At 42.4% G+C, this 17399-nt stretch overlaps 1 pseudogene; it reads left to right on the top strand.

Moving 5' to 3' along the window:
• Positions 1 to 6043: 6043 nt before the first annotated feature.
• LOC112814514 (headcase protein homolog pseudogene) lies at positions 6044 to 7660 on the top strand (annotated as a pseudogene).
• The last annotated feature ends 9739 nt before the right edge of the window (positions 7661 to 17399 follow it).

Here is a 17399-nt window from a genome sequence, read left to right as displayed (position 1 = left end):
GAATGAACACAGGGCAGAGGGCCAGAAAGAGGGGGCGAGAAAGTCTTAAGCAGCCTCAGCACTGAGCAACAGGGGGCTGGATCTCACCACCTGAGATCACAACCTGAGGCAAGACCAAGTGGTAGATGCTTAACTATGTCACCTAGGCACCCCTCCACAATGATTTTTCTTTTCTTTTTAATTTTTTAAAAGATTTTATGTATGTGTGTATGTATGTATTTAGAGAGTGTGAGCCAGGGTGGGGGGGAAAGGAGCACAGGGGTGGGGGAGAGAGAATCTCAAGCAGACTCCCTACTGAGCATGGAGCCCATCGTGGGGCTCAATCTGATGAGTCTGAGATCAAGACCTGAGCCAAAATCAAGAGTGGGACACTAAACCACCTGAGCCACCCAGTTTCCCCTACACTGATTTTTAAAGACTATTAATATATTCCTCCCCTTTCCAACTACATATCTGTATGAGGCTGAATTTTCTTCATATCTTCAATCAAAACAACATAGAAAACACATGCAGAAGTGGATATGAGAATCCACTGGTCTTCTTTTAAGCCGTACATTTTTTTTTTAAATTTTTTTTTATTGTTATGTTAATCACCATATATTACATCATTAGTTTTTGATGCAGTGTTCCATGATTCATTGTTTGTTCATAACACCCAGTGCACCATGCAAAACGTGCCCTCCTCAATACCCATCACCAGGCTAACCCATCCCCCCACCCCCCTACCCTCTAGAACCCTCAGTTTGTTTTTCAGAGTCCATCATCTCTCATGGTTCGTCTCCCCCTCTGACATACTCCCCTTTTCTTCCTCTCCTGTTATCTTCTTCTTTTCCTTTTTTCTTAAAATATGTTGCGTTATTTGTTTCAGAAGTACAGATCTGTGATTCAACAGTCTTGCACAATTAAGCCGTACATTTTTTTAAAGATTTATTTATTTTTCAGAGAAAAGGGAGAGAGAGAGAGAGCACACGCATGAGGGAGAGAGAGAGAGAATCTCAAGCAGACTCTCTGCCGAACACAAAGCCCAACGTGGGGCTCAATCCCAGGAGCTGAGCTGATATCAAGAGTTGGGCGCTTAACCAAATGAGTCATCCAGGGGCCTCTTAAGCCATGCATTGAAGAGGTGTACAAAATGTAAAAAAAAGATAAAAGTGTAAAAAAAATTATATCACTCTTCTCATTAGCTTTTTAAAAAATTTTTTATTTATATTTTATTTAAATTCAATTAGCCAACATATAGTACATCATTAGTTTCAGACATAGAGTTCAACAATTCATGTGTTGCGTATAACACCCAGTGCTCATCACATCACATTGCCTCCTTAATGCCCATCACCCAGTTACCCTACCTACCTCCGCACAGCAACCCTCAGTTTGTTTCCTATAGTTAAGACTCTCTAATGATTTTTCTCCCTCTGTGATGACTTCCCATTCAGTTTTCCCCCCCTTCCCGTATGATCCTCTGTGATGTGTCTTATATTCCACATGAGTGAAACCATATGATAATTGCCTTTCTCTGACTGACTTATTTCACCCAGCATAATACCCACCAGATCAATCCCCATCATAAGTATTCATCCTTTCTGATGCCCGAGTAATATTTCATTCTATATATTATACACCACATCTTCTTTATCCATTCATCTGTCAATTGACATCTCAGCTCTTTCCACAATTTGGCTATTGTGGGTATTGCTTCTATAAACTTTGGGGTGCAGGTGGTCCTTCTTTTCACTACATCTGTATCTTTGGGGTAAATACCTAGTAGTGCAATTGCTGGGTCATAAGGGAGCCCTATTTTTAAGTACTTGAGGAACCTCTGTACTGTTTTCCAGAGTGGTTGTACCAGCTTGCATACCCACCAACAGTGTAAGAGGGCTCCCCTTTCTCCACATCTTTGCCAACATCTGTTGTTTCCTGAGTTGTTAATTTTAGTCATTCTGACTGGTGTGAGGTGATATCTCCTTGTGGTTTTGATTTGGATTTCCCTGATGCCGAGTGATGTTGAGCATTTCTTCATGTGTCTGTTGGCCATTTGTATGTCTTCTCTGGAGAAATGTCTATTCATGTCTTCTGCTCATTTATTGACTGGATTATTTGTTTTTTGTGTGTTGAGTTTGAGAAGTTTTTTATAGATCTTGGATACCAACCCTTTATCTGTTATGTCATTTGCAAATGTCTTCTCCTATTCCATGGGTTGCTTTTTAGTTTTGTTGACTGTTTCCTTTGCTGTGCAGAAGGTTTTTATTTTGATGAAGTCTCATTAGTTCATTTTTGCTTTTATTTCCCTTGCCTTTGGAGACATGTCTAGCAAGAATTTGTTATGGCCAAGGTCAAAGAGGTTCCTGTCTGTGTTCTCTTCTAGGATTTTGATGGACTCCTGTCTCACATTGAGGTCTTCTAACCATTTTGAGTTTATCTTTGTGTATGATGTAAGAAAATGGTCCAGTTTCATTCTTCTACATGTGGTTGTCCAATTTTCCCAACACCATTTGTTGAAGATACTGTCCTTTTTCCATTGGATATTCCTTCCTGTTTTGTCGAAGATTAGTTAACCATACAGTTGAGGGTTCATTTCTGGGTTCTCTATTCTGTTCCATTGATCTCGGTGTCTGTTTTTGTGCCAGTACCCTACTGTCTTGATGATTACAGCTTAAAGTAGGTCAATGTGATGCCCCCAGCTTTGGTTTTCTTTTTCAACATTCTTTTGGCTATTTGGGGTCTTTTCTGGTTCCATACAAATTTTAGGATTGTTTGGGCCAGCTCTGTGGAAAATGTTAATGGTTTTTGATAGGGATTGCATTGAATCTGTAGGTTGCTCTGGGTAGCTTAGACATTTTCATAATATTTATTCTTCTAATCCATGAGTATGGAATGTATTTCCATTTCTTTGTGTATTCCACAATTTCTTTCATAAGTGATCCTTAGTTTCTAGAGTACAGATCCTTTACCTCTTTGGTTAGGTTTATTCCTAAGTATCTTATGGTTTTTGGTGCAATTGTAAGTGGGATCGATTCCTTAATTTCTCATACTTCATTCACACTGTTAGTGTATAGAAATGCAACAGATTTCTGTGCATTGATTTTGTATCCTGCCACATTGCTGAATTCCTGTATGAGTTCTAGCAATTTTGGTGTGGAGTGTTTTGTGTTTTCCACATAAAATATCATGTCATCTGGAAAGAGAGAGTTTGAGTTCTTCTTTGCCAATTTGAATGCCTTTTATTTCGTTTTGTTGTCTGATGGCTGAAGCTAGGACTTCTAGTGTTAAGTTGAACAAAAGTGGTGAGAGTGGGCATCCCTGGTCATGTTCCTGACCTTAGAGGGAACGCTCTCAGTTTTTCCCATTGAAAATGATATTTGCTGTGGGCTTTCCAGAATTGGCTTTTATGATACTGAGGTGTATTTCCTCTATCCCTACACTATGGAGAGTTTTAATCAAAAAAGGATGTTATAGGGCGCCTGGGTGGCTCAGATGGTTAGGCATCTGCCTTCGGCTCAGGTCACGATCCCGGGGTCCTGGGATCGAGTTCTGCATCGGGCTCCCTGCTCCTTGGGAGCCTGCTTCTTCCTCTGCTTCTCTCTCTCTCTCTCTCTCTCCCTCCCTCTGTCTCTCATGAATAAATAAAATCTTAAATATATATATATATATATATAAAAGGATGTTATATTTTGTCAAATGCTTTTTCTACATCAATTGAGAGGATCATATGGTTCTTGTTCTTTCTTTTATTAATGTGATGTACCACTTTGATTGATTTGTGAATGTTGAACTACCCTTGCAGCCCAGGGATGAATTTCATTTGATTGTAGTGGAATAATCCTTTTAATGTACTGTTGGATCTTATTGGCTAGTCTCTTGGTGAGAATTTCTGCATCCATGCTCATCAGGGATATTGGTCTGTAATTCTTTTTGGTGGAGTCTTTGTCTGGTTTTGGGATCAAGGTAATGCCAGCCTCACAGAACAAGTTTGGAAGTTTTCCTTCCTTTTCTAGTTTTGGTACCAGCTTCAGAAGAATAGGTATTAGTTCTTTAAATGTTTTGTAGATTTCCCCTGGAAAGCCATCCAGCCCTGGACTCTTGTTTGTTCAGATATTTGATTACTGTTTCAATTTCCTCGCTGGTATGGGTCTGTTCAGGTTTTCTATTTCTTCCTATTTCAGTCTTGGTAGTATAAGTTTCCAAGAACACATCCATGTCTTCCAGATTGCCTAATTTGTTGGCATATAGTTGCTCATAATATGTTCTTAAAATTGTTTGTATTTCCTTGGTGTTGGTTATGAGCTTTCTTCTTTCATTCATGATTTATTAATTTGGATCCTTTCTCTTTTCTTTTTGATAAGTCTGGCTAGCTATTTATCAATCTTTTTAATTCTTTCAAAGAACCAGTTCCTGGGGCACCTGGGTGGCTCAGAAGGTTAAGTGTCTGCCTTCAGTTTAGGTCATGATCCTAGGGTCCTGAGATTGAGCCCCACGTGGGGCTCCCTGCTCAGCGGGGAGCCTGCTTGTCCTTCTCCCTCTGTCTTCTGCTCCCTCTGCTTGTTCTCTTTCTCTCTCTCTCCCTCTCTCTCTATCAAATAAATAAAATCTTTAAGAAGAAAAAATTTTAAAAAAGAACAAGTTCATAGTTTCATTGATCTATCCTACTGCTTTTTTGGTTTCTATTTCATTGATTTCTGCTCTGATCTTTCTTATTTCTATTTTTCTGCTTGGTTTAGGATTTATTTGCTGTTCTTTCTCCAGATCCTTTAGGTGTAAGTTTAGCTTTTATATTTCAGTCTTTTCTAATTTTTTGAGGGAGGTTTGTATTGCAATGTATTTCCCTCTTATGGCCACTTTTGCTCTATCCCAGTAGTTTTGAACAGTTGTGTTTTCATTTTCATTTGTTTCAATGATTTTTTAATTTTTTAATTTCCTGGTTGACCCATTCATTCTTTAGCATGATGGCCTTTAACCTCCAGGTGTTTGAGTTCCCTCTAAATTTCCTCTTGTGATTGAGTTCCAGTTTCAAAGCACTGTGGTCTGAAAATATTCAGGGAATAATTCCAATCTTTTGGTACCAGTTGAGACCTGATTTGTGACCCAGTACGTGATCTATTCTGGAGACTGTTCCATGTGAACTTGAGAAGAATGTGTATTCTGTTACTTTAGGATGGAATGCTTTCTTCTTCTTCTGGGACCCCAATAATCCTAATAGTGTTTTGCTTTATGGTATCGCTGATTTCTCAAAGCCTGCCCTCATGGTCCATTAGTTGTTTCTCTCTGTTTTCCTTGGCTTCCTTCCTTTCCATCAACTTATCTTCTATGTCACTTACTCTCTGTTCTGCTTCATTTACCCTAGCTGTCAGAGCATCCAATTTAGACTACATCTCAGTTAAAGCATTTTTATTTTCGGCCTGATTAGATTTTATTTCTGAACTAAGAGATTCTTTAGTGTCTTTTATGCTTTTTTCAAGCCTAGCTATTAACTTTATAATTGTTATCCTGAATTCCAGCTCTCATATTTTACTTATATCCATATCAATTCGATCTGTGGCAGGGAGTATTACTCTGGCTTTTCTTTTGCTGTGAACTTCCCCTTCTAGTCATTTTGTCTAGAGAAGAATAGATGAAGGAGAGAGAAAAATCAAAAATATCAACCAGGACCCCAGCCAAATACGCACTAGATAAATCCAAAGAGGTCAGAAACCAAAAAAGAAAAGAAAAAAACATGGAAAAAAAGAGATTCTCCCAGGTGGACAAAACAGGTTGATCCACTTGGTCCTGGGTGTATTTTGGTCTGTTTGTAGAAGATGCTAAACCCAGCCTCAGAATGTCTCCCTGAAGCCCAGTGCTGGTGGGTCTGTGAGCCTCAGGTGGCCAGGAGCCTGCTCCAGGAAGCTGGGTAGGGCACCGCTGGTCTGGGCCATGAGGCTACACTAGCCAGAAGGAGCCCTTGGCGCACAGCCTCCACTCTCTCACCCAAGCAGGCTCCATGAGGGTAGAGAGTGGCCCTACGGTGGGAGCTGCCTCCACTGACACTGGGCACCTGGACACTTGTGAGATGCCCAACTTCCAAAATAACAAAGATGGCCGCAAAAATAAGTGTGCCAACAGCAGCAGGGACAGCAGGAAAGTAAAGCTGGGTCCTGGCAGTGGCAGGCCGGCGGGCATGGCTACGGGTGGAGGAGGGGAGAACCCGGCAGCTGCAACCCCCTGCAAAACGGCCACAGCAGCGGCAGCAACGGCAGGAGCGCCGGGCACTGGAGGCGCAGGGACTGGAGCCGCCAGTGCGGCTGCTGCCTCGGGGGCTGCAGCTGCGGGAAACGCCAAAAACTAAGCCCCTTGTGCCATGTCCCTGATCCGCAGCTTCGGGAGGACAGTGGACCTAGACAAGGACGACTACCAGAAGGTGGTGTGCAATAAGGAGCACTGCCCCTACAGCCCCTGGATACACCTGCAGTGTTTCTATGAATGGGAGAGCCGCATCCTGGTCCAGTTTAAAAGTATCCGCTGTGCCCGCAGCTGGAATGAGGAGTGCCGCCAAAACATGTGGACAAAGAGCTACGACCTGGCGCCCCACTTCTGCTCCTGCCACTGTGGACAGGGCCACTTAAAAAAGGACAAGACTGGTACCAGGTGAAGTGGATGCAGGATGAGAAAAAAAAGAAGTCTGGGTCTGAGAAGAACACAGGGAGGCCCCTTGGCAAAGCGGTGGAAGAGGCAAAAAAAAAGTGCAGGCCACTGAACAAGCCCGAGAAAGGCCTGAGCCATGACCTCCCCTGGCGGCACTCCATGGACCCGCAGAACTCCCAGGCGAAGGCAGTCAGTACAGCCACCTACCTGGCCCCGCTCACCCTGTGGCTCCCCTGGCCAGTCCCCACCACTGGCTACTCCATTCTCTCCCCTGCCCACTTCAGCGGCCCGCGATCCAGGAGATACTTAGGGAAATTCTTAAAGAATGCCATCCATTTGGAGCCTTACAAAAAGGCCATGGCCGGGGGCCACATGTTCCAAAACACCCACTTTGATTACAGTCCGGCTGGGTTATCAGTGCCCCGGGGTGGGGGGGGGTACTTCGATATACCCGCGCAGTTCCTGCGGTGGCTGGACCTGTCCAAGCTGCTCACTCACATCCCCACGCATAAGCTGAACACTTTCCATGTGCAGATGGAAGACTATGCCCAAATGGGCCAGGGGGAAGATCTGCCGAAGTTCATTCTCGTAGACCTCAGTACCAGCCACAGGAAAGTTGTAAACTGTTCTCTGTGCCACCGGGCACTCCCAGTGTTCGAACAGTTCCCTTTGGTGGATGCAACTCTGTTCTTAAGCCCATGGAGACACAATGAAATAGAATATGATATTCTGTATTATCTTCAAGGGAGGCTCATGCACCTGTATGTGGAAGAAGTTCACAATATCATCTGCATCAAGTATAAATTGTGGTGGGAGGGCAGCTGGCTCCAGCTGGGCACCATGTACACCTATGACATCCTGGCCGCCTCTTTGTGCTGTCAGGCCCGCCTGCACTGTAAGCACTGTGGGAAGCCTGTGATAGACGTGTGGATTAGGATGCAGTACTTCAAGTACAGCAATGTCCAGCAGGGTCCGCACTGTGTGAACCTGGACTACCATTTTGTGAAGTCATTTTAATTCCTTCGAAGTTCTCAAAGATTATTGATGAAAGCTTTGCTTTAGTAATAGCTATTTTATTGACTTTATTTATTTATTATGTAACTTTTTTTTTTTTTTTTTTGACAGAGAGAGACACAGCGAGAGAGGGAACACAAGCAGGGGGAGTGGGAGAGGGAGAAGCAGGCTTCCCGCCGAGCAGGGAGCCCGATGCGGGGCTCGATCCCAGGACCCTGGGATCATGACCTGAGCCGAAGGCAGACGCTTAACGACTGAGCCACCCAGGCGCCCCTATTATGTAACTTTTATAGGGAAACATTCTGTGACATTCTTTCTTTTCTAATTTAAAGGAGAGTTCCTTTGTGTATGTGTGCCACTAAAATGGGGTTGACCTCTTGCCCTCTCTTGACTCCTGAGTGTTAGTCTGTGGTCCTGATCAGAGCCCAAATGGTTAATCCTTTGAGTCTGGGGTAGCCGTTCACTATCACAAAGAGTCTCGCATGCAACTTTTAAGGTGGTGGGGGAGGATAGGGTGAATTTAACAAAGGGATTATGTGGTTATAAACTAAAAGCATGGTGGGAGTTGGAAGGAATCTCTTATTAAAATGTTAACCATTTAAAGACCCACTTTTAGATCTGCTCTGGGCCTTGGGAAAAACATGTGACACCTGAATGTAAGTCTGTGCCTGGAGAGCTGATAGGGTATTAATCTCTCTTGGTTCAGTGTTCTGCAGTGCACATTGACCTGCAGATTATTTGAAAATGGACACAAGTGCTGTTTCTATCACTGTTGTATTTAACAGGTAGTTTTCCAACTGAAAATTATATCCAAATTATAAGACCTATGAAAACTAGTGGTGTTGCAAATATTTTGACCTGTAACAGAGAGAATATACTACATGAATTTGGAAGTGATGCACAAGGGGGCAACATCAGGCAGAACCCTGTCATTGGAATTATGTCATTGAAGTTGGTCAAATGAGCTCTTAAGGAGAATCCATGAATGACAAGATTTGGGTGGTACTGATTTATGTAGGTCGCACTGCCAAGTGCCATTTGAGGTCAGGTCCTTCTCACAGGTAAATCTTACAGCCATAGACCCTAACTGGTGAATTTCAGAACCATCATTACTATGCTTTATCTTCCACAAAATTGTTATGGCCATATTTTACACATTTAATGCTGAGTTTCCCAAATCATAAGTTGAACCTTAAGAGGGAAAGGAAAAAATTGCTTATGAGGCTATGAGGAAGATAATAATAATATTAATATTTCTTTTTAAAGTATGTGTCCTTTTTCAAAACTACTGATTGTAATGTATTGTGTCCTTTTTCAAAACTGCTGATTGTAATGTATAACAGTATGTTTGAAAATAGATCAATTCTGAAGCTTTCCATGATACTTCATCATTAGTGAAAAAAGATGATAATTTGTAAAACTTGATTAGTCAGAGCATTGGGCTTTCCAAAATACAGCCTTTTGTTAATTAGAGCTTGATGATTTAAATAGACTGACATATCACACCATTATAGAATTGGAACTGGAATATTATTTCTCAAAAATGGATTTGATAATTTCAAGTATTATATACATATGTGCTAATAAGTCCTAAAAATACAATATGTTTTATAAGTAGCCAAATTTGGGGTTATGTGAACAGTTTGTATTACTCATTTGGTTTATACTATTTTTTTTTCTCAGAAAAACAGCTGTTTTTCCTCTCAGATGTGTTTAGGTATTACTGCAAGCAAGTTTTAATCCTACTGTATGAAATATTTGATGTTTTGTTTGAAACAACAGAGCATTGAAGAACCAATATATCAACTAATATTCTTATCTTTCAGTTTGGATGATTGTAATTCAGTTTACTGCATCTAGTTTGGTGTTTGATGGTCTGAAAAAATATTTCACAGTGGGGGGAAAATGCTCAATGCTTCTGTGAAGCAGCAAATCAATATTGGTCTGACAGTATTTGATGCAACTGAAAAAGTTCTATAGGACATAGCCCTTGCAAATTTGTCTTAATGCACAAAGCTGGAATTTTGAATTAACTGGTTCCCCATTGATTCTTTCATGTACCCAAGTATAAAAATGGGTAAGTTTCTTGTGTCTTAAGAGTAACATTTGGATTTCAGTTCTGAATTTCAAACAGATAGTAAAATATTTGTAATGCTTTCTGTTAATCCACCTAAAATTTTATAGATAAACCTGCTTATTATTGTTGTTCTGGATCTGAAAGTTTACGTATAGGTCACATTCACAAGTGCCTTGGTCTAAAACTGTTGTGAATGTAGTGTCTGATGCATTCATTATTATCTCCTTATATTTGTTTCTACTCTCTGAAAAATAAGTAGGAGTTTTCCTTGTAATTGGATAAAATTTGCTTTTGGCCTTTATTTGGACATCCTAACTAAGTTAGGATTCTGTGGATGCTACAGTTATATAAAAGGAGAGGCATAGATATCAGCTGATCACATTCTCATCTAAAGTAGAAAATCTAGTTTATTTGAGAATAAAATATAATGAGTATGCAACAATGTGGAGAATAAACCTTCTTTTGGAAAAAAAAAAGAAGACACTAAATCCCAAAATTGTAAAGAAATAAAAATATATATATATATATGTTTTTCACTAAATACAGTGAAAGGAAGCCAAAAATGAAGAATATATCCATAAAACATAAATGTGTAAATGTAAAAATGAAAATTAAAAACAGACTTAAAAACAAAGAGTTGAGGGGTGCCTGGGTGGCTCAGCTGTTAAGCATCTGCCTTTGGCTCAGGTCATGATCCCAGGGTCCTGGGATTGAGCCCTACAAGAGGCTCCCTGCTCAGCAGGGAACCTGCTTCTGCTGCTTTCATGCGCCTGCACTTTCTCTCTCAAATAAATAAATAAAATCTTTTAAAAAAACTTAAAAAAACAAAGAGTTGATAAAATGAAAAACTAGTTGAAAAAAAGGGGAAAAAAAGAAAATTTTAAACTGAAAAACTAAAAACTCATGAGAAAAGATCTCGAATTCTATATACTATTTTCCTCTAATGCAGGAGTTTTTCAGTTCTGAGTGATCCATAAACTTCGTATTTGACTGATGTTCCTGCTGTCTTCTGGGGGAGGGGCCTGTTGCACTGATTCTCAGGTGTCTTTGCCTGAGCAGAGTTGCACAACCTCTTGTCAGGGGGCGGGCTCAGTGTAAACTGCTTCTGGTTTTTCTATGTGGCTTTTGTTCTCTGAAGGCTTTTCGCACCTCTTGCAAATAGTGGTCGATTTTCTATTTGTAGAATTGCAGCAATTCTTTTCTTAGATCGCAGTTTGAATTCACAGGTGTTCAGAATGATTTGACAAATATCTAGCTTAATTCAAGGGACCAGATGAAATGAAGGTCCCCTACTCTTCTGCCATCTTCCCTCCTCCAGCTTTTTTTATTAATATAAGTTAAAAAATGTGCTAGTATAAGATGGGTTTGCTAATACTACTTTAAGTGAATTAGTGAGTATTTTAAACCTTAAAATATCTAATATTGTAAATATTAATACGTGTAACCTACATAAACAAAAGCTCTTTGGTTTCTTCAATAATTTTTCAAGTGTAAAATGGTCTTGAGAGCAAAAGTGAATATTGGGATCTAAGGAATGCCACAGGCTGTCCTGCAGCAGGAAGGCCACAAGGGGGCAGCATGCTCTCTGGGGTCCCCCCACCTTGCTGTCCACCACACCTCCCACTTTCTTTCCTTCTCTGCCACACTGCACAACTTCTTAATTACAGGATGTAATCCTCTAAACATGAGTCCCATCAAAACCAAGACAGGCACATATTAGTCTTCAAATGTTTATCAGATGTCTCAAATGCAAATCTTATCATAAAGGGCTGAGTAAACATGAGAACCCCAGGTCAAGAGGAGTTAATAACCTAGTAAGGGAGCCAGACCCAAAGGCATGTAATTAGACTGCCACCACGGTGATGTGTGTGAAAGCCCTTTATTCTCTGTAAAGGACTGAATACTTCAAAGGAATTTCTGACAGGCAGGGGAAAGCCAACAGGGAGATACTGAGATACTTGTTAGGAATTTCTAGAAGGATCTGGAAACTCGGGGCATAATGAGGACAAATACCAGGTTCTGCAAGAGATAGGAGAGGAGGGATTGGAAAAGCAGAAGCCAGGGAACACAAGAGAGGTAACAATGGATTTTTCTATTTGGAAGGTGAAGTTTCCCAGAAGTCATGAGGATTTGAGTGAAGACAGCAGGTGGAATGGGTTGGGGGGGAATGTTCTAACTTGGGAGTGCTGCAGGTGGGGATCTAAGGAGCTGTTTACAGGAGGGACCTCACTGTGGAAGTGGGGGGCAGGAAACAGGCATCAGATAACTCAGGATGCAGATTGGTAGGGTGGTCACGCTTGGTGTGGACTGGCCCAAAGGCCCAGGACAGTGGTCTGACATTACCTGTGGCCATCCTAATTCACCAGACAAACAGAATGAGCAGTGGAAGGGCAGGGGTGTCAGGAGATTTGTGGTCAGGAGTCTGGATCCAGAAACTTCTATGGAAGAGGGGCACCTGGCTAGCTCAGTCAGTAGAGCATGCAACTCTTGATCTCAGGATTGTAAGATTCAACCCAATGTTGGGTGTAGAGATTACTTAAAAATAAAATCTTTAGAAAGGGGGGAGGGGTGCCTGGGAGGCTCAGTCCACTAAGCATCCAACTCTTGATTTCAGCTCAGGTCTTGATCTCAGGACCGTGAGTCCATCCCCCACATTGGGCTCTGCACTGGGCATGGAGCCTACTTCAGAAATAAATAAATAAATAAATAAATAAATAAACTCCAAGGCATCTGGGAGTCCTGGGCTGAGGGCTGAGAGGGAGGGAGGGAGAGCAATGAGGGTGAAGGGATGTATGAAGAAAGAGGCAGCAGGTTGTGTGGCCAGGAAGGGGCTCGGGCCCCAGATGCCATCTGCCCTGTGGGGAGAGGGAGCCTGACTTCCTTTGCTGGGGGAGCCTCACATGGGGCGGGAACAAGATCCTGAGAGGTATAAGGCCTGTGTAATTGGTGGAGCCCCCCAAGACTCCAGCAAAGCCTGGAGTCAATGCTAGAAATGACTAAAGGCCAACCAATCCTGTCTCCTCACTTAGTGGATAAGAAAATGGTGACCTGGACAAGGGGATGAATGACTTCCAAAGCCCACCCAGCAAGTCTGGCAGAGCTAGGACTGGAACCCAGCTCTGATAACCCCAGTCTGCCATGAGCTTTCACCCAGAGTCCCACAGGCAACAGAGTACAGGTAGGGCCTGGGGGTCCCACTGTGTACCTGGTGTCACCTTCCATTACAAAATAAACAACTTAGAAGGGGTGAACTTCCTTGTGGACCAACAGCAGAACAACTGTGGAGAAGGTGAGATGGGCAGAGATAGCCCCACTCTTGTCCTGGGTGTGGGGGAAGAAGCATGAAGACAGGACTGGAGCCTCTGTCTGCTCACTTGTTTACCCATTTGTTTTAACATAACACATGGCTGAGTTCCTCAGACACTTCACACCCTTTTTTCCCCAGTGGCAACCTCCAGAGTCATTGTGCAGAACCAGGAAAATTGCCCCAATTCATTGTAGGGGTCAAGGGCAGACCACCCCAAAATGTGCCACTTTGGCATACCAATTATTTTAAATAAAAGTTACTTAAGAGACACCCTGTGCTACAAGGACACTCAGACTCTCCTCTGTCCCCCTGAAAGCAGAAAATACTTCTCCATGTGAAAGTGACCCTCCCTGTAGGAGGAAGTAAAGAGACATTGTTATCACCAAAAGTGGAGAATTTAGAGCAAAGAAGGCTGTATAAACAACCTTTGTTACTTTTTACAAATTAACCACCCCTGCCCAAACTCTTTTTAGAATCCCTTACTAATTGAAGCTCCCAAAGTTAAGTTTTCTTTATACTGTCAATGCCTCACAGATTTATTGTTTCTTAGTCTAAAAAACGTATAAAAACTGCCTGCCTTGGTCACTTCATTGGGCCTCAATTTCATTATTGGGTCTCTGTACGCACGTAATAAAACTTTGGTATTTTCTCCTATTCTGTCTCATGTCAATTTAATTCTTAGTCCAGCTAAGACATTGAGGATAGAGAACTTTCCCTTCCCTTCATCATGCCCTAATAGGGGGCTCTGAGTCTCCCCAAGAAAAAGACCCCACTTCCCACCACCTACATCCCAACCTCCAACTTTGGTGGTCAGTGAGGAGGCTGGGTGGGGTTGGAGCCCTGAGGGACCCTGGAATAGGCTGCCTGGGTCAGGACCTTCACCACACAACCCTGGGCTCCCCTAAGTCTGAGTGGGCCTGGAACCATGGAGCCTGCTACAGCCTTCTAAACTGATGGAACCCACTGACAACTCCCCCAATGTGGAGTCTCATCTGTTTCAAAGCCTGTCTAGCCACTCACTCTCACCAACTGCTAATCTTGTTCTGCCCCCCATTTCACTTTCATCCTGAGTGGACACTACAGGGTCACAGTCAACAGCTCTGCGGAAAGTCACAGGGCAACAGACTAGCACTCATTTCACATTCATTAATTTCTTCATTTATTTGTGCCTTCCCACATTTATTCATTCAACAAATGTTTGTTTCATGCAATGCTTACTGAGCCAGTCCCTTGCTCCAACAAGGGACTGCAGAGGTGAGCCAGGTAGTGTTCCTACCGGGAGAAGACACGGCAGAGCAGTAGACACAGACCTAAAGGTCAAGAACTGCAGGGCCAAGCAGAGATTACATGCCACCTATCTGAAGTCACACTGTCCTTGGCACACACCCAGCTTCATTGTTAATGCTTTTATTTTTCTTTAAAATTAGTTGACACATTGTATAAGCAGGTGTTTTCACATAAGAACTCAGATTTCCTGAGGGGAGTAGGATGGCAGCAGAGTAGGGGACCTCATTTCATCTGGCCCCTCGAATTTAGCTGGATATTTATCAAACCATTCTGAACACACATGAATTCAACCTGAGATGTAAGAAGATTTATCTGGAACTCTACAATCAGAAAAACAATTACTTTTTGCAAGGTAGGCGGTATGGAACCTTGAATCTTTGGGGGAAATATCTGAAGATAAATGGAGGGGCGAAGGAGCCTCCATACCCTGGCCACTGGAAAATGATACAGCACCAGAGCAAAAAATCGGGACCCTTGGAAGTCTGCTCTAGCGAGAGACACCCCTTTCCAAAGAGGGCACAGGGGATGAATAGGGCAGAATTGTAGGTGGATCATTGTGGTCTCAGGATCCCAGGAGACTCAGAAAAAATGGGAGAGCCTGAACCAATAGAGTGCCCAAACAGTGGAGCAGGGAGACTGGTTATAGTCAGCAAGCCTGGAAAGGACTCTCAGCTCAGTCACCATAAACAGCAAGCCAAGCCAGTAGGGAGACTGCTCTCTGCCTGACCACCCAGAAAAGGACTAGAAGGTGCAGGCTGTTTAACATCCTAAGGGAAATATAAAATGGTTTGCGTCTACAACAGGGCACTCAGGGCAGTGTGGCCCATGAAAGGACACTGGAGTGGCAACCAGCGAGACCTGGGAGCTGTGGAAGAGGGTGCACTCGTGAGCCCATGGCCACTAGGCAATTGCAAAGTCACAACTCGCAGAGACATTTGCAAGTCCCTGGAACTCCCCCAGAAGAGGTGCAGCAGGTGGGACCCACAGGATTTGGCAGTTTGGCACACAAACAGGCTGTGCCCATGACTGGGCAACAGCTTTCATGGCAGTGTGGCCCCCTAAGGGACACCGTGGCAGCACCCAGAGTGATCTGGGAGCTGTGGAAGAGGGTGCATGAGCGAGCCCTATGGCCACTAGCAAGTCACAAACTCAGAGATGCTCATGGGTCCCTGTATCTCCCCCAGGACAGGTGTAGTGGGCAAGAATTGCATGAGTCTGTGGAGTTTGGTACACATAGAAGTGGAGACAGTTTGACATGGAGATTTATTGAAGAAAAGGGACCTCAACCTTGCAGCTTTGGGCCAGAGATTCCTGCATGGCAGTATTTACTCTTACCCTCTAAAGAGAAGTGGAAAGCCACCAGGGAACAAAGCCACACAGATCACCAGCTCACATTAAGCCCATTCCCCTGACAAGGGGTGGAGCAACTCAATCTAAGCAAAGGTGCCTGAGAAGCTGAACAGCAGGAAACACAGGTGGATGATAAGCTTATTTCCAACAAGACTGTAAAAGTCCAGTGCCAGGGGAAGATAATATAGGGAGCTCCAGGTGTTCCCTCATGATTTGTTTGCCCTTCAGGCTAAAATTTTACAATTCTTTTTTATTTCTTTTTTTTTAATACTTTTCCCTTTTCATATAGATTCTTATTTCCCAACTTATGTTTTTAAGTGGCTTTTTAACTTTTATTTTTTCACATCTACATTTTATACATTTATACCCCATACTGGTCCGTTTTTCACTGTATTCAGTTTTATCTTGATAAGTTCTGATTTCTTTGCAATTTTGTGATATAGTGTCTTCTAACACATAGACCAAAAATCAGTCAGGAACAGGTAGATCACCCAGCTTTGTCCACCCTGAGAGATTATAATCTCTCTCTCCTCCTCCTTTTTTCTTTTTTCTTTTTTTTTAAATTGTTTTAGATCATCTTGACTTTGGTTGTGTATCTGTGGTAGCTTTCAACCTCTTTGGATTTTTTTTTGGTGTGCATTTTGCTTGGGTTGTGGTTGATATTTTGGACTCTGTTCATTTGCTCAACCATCCCTCAGAGGGATGGTTGGAACTCTCAACAAACAAAAGAACCAGAGACAATGACCTCTGCCACAGAACTAATGGATATGGATATAAGAAAGATGTCAGAAACAGAATCCAGGATAGCAAACATGAAGTCAATAGCTAGGCTTGAAAAAAAGCACTAATGACAAGATAGAATCTCTAAGAGCAGAAATAAGGACTAATCAGGCTGAACTAAAAAATACTATGAATGTGATGCTGTCTAAACAGGATACTCTAACAGCCAAGGTAAATGAGGCAGAAGAGTGAATCAGTGATCTAGAAGATAAGCTGATAGAAAGGAAGGAAGCTGAGGAAGATAAGGATAGGCAGCTAGTAGCCCATGAAAATAGACTTAGAGAGATCAATGATACTGCTAAATGTTCCAGTGTCAGAATTATTGGGATCCCCAAGGGGGTGGAGAGGGAGGACTAGAAAGTATATTTGAACAGTCATAGCTAAGAACTTCCCTAATCTGGGGAAGGAAAGAAGCATTTATGTCCAAGAGGCAGAGAGGGTCCCTCCCAAAATCAATAAAAATAGATCAAAACTGACATATAATAGTGAAGCTTGCAAATCTTAGAGCCAAGGAAGCTATCTTGAGAGCAGCTTGGGGGAAGAGATTTCTATGTATGGAGGAAGGAATATCAGAATAATATCAGATGTATCCACAGAGACCTGGTAAGCCAGAAAGGGCTGGTAAGACATATTCAGGGTACTAAATGAGGAGAACATGCAGCCAAGAATACTTTATCCAGCAAGGCTGTCATTCAGAACAGATGGAGAGATAAAGAGCTTCCAGGATAGGCAGAAACTGAAAGAATATGTGACCACCAAGCCAGCCCTGCAAAAAATATTAAGGGGGATTCTCTAAATGAAGAAAGACCCCAAGATATATAGACCAGAAATTAACAGAGACAATATATAGAAACAGGGACTTTATAGGAACTACAATGGCACTAAATTCATATCTTTCAATGGTTACTCTCGATAATAATATATTAATAGTAGGAGACTTCAACATTCCACTCACAACAATGCACAGAT

This window comes from Callorhinus ursinus, unplaced genomic scaffold, assembly GCF_003265705.2.
Source record: "Callorhinus ursinus isolate GAN/ISIS: 27379988/994484 unplaced genomic scaffold, GSC_fseal_2.0 scaffold138, whole genome shotgun sequence".
In the NCBI taxonomy this organism is placed as follows: domain Eukaryota; kingdom Metazoa; phylum Chordata; class Mammalia; order Carnivora; family Otariidae; genus Callorhinus; species Callorhinus ursinus.
Note: the sequence above shows the minus strand (reverse complement) of the source record. Positions and strands in the feature narration are given on the sequence as shown.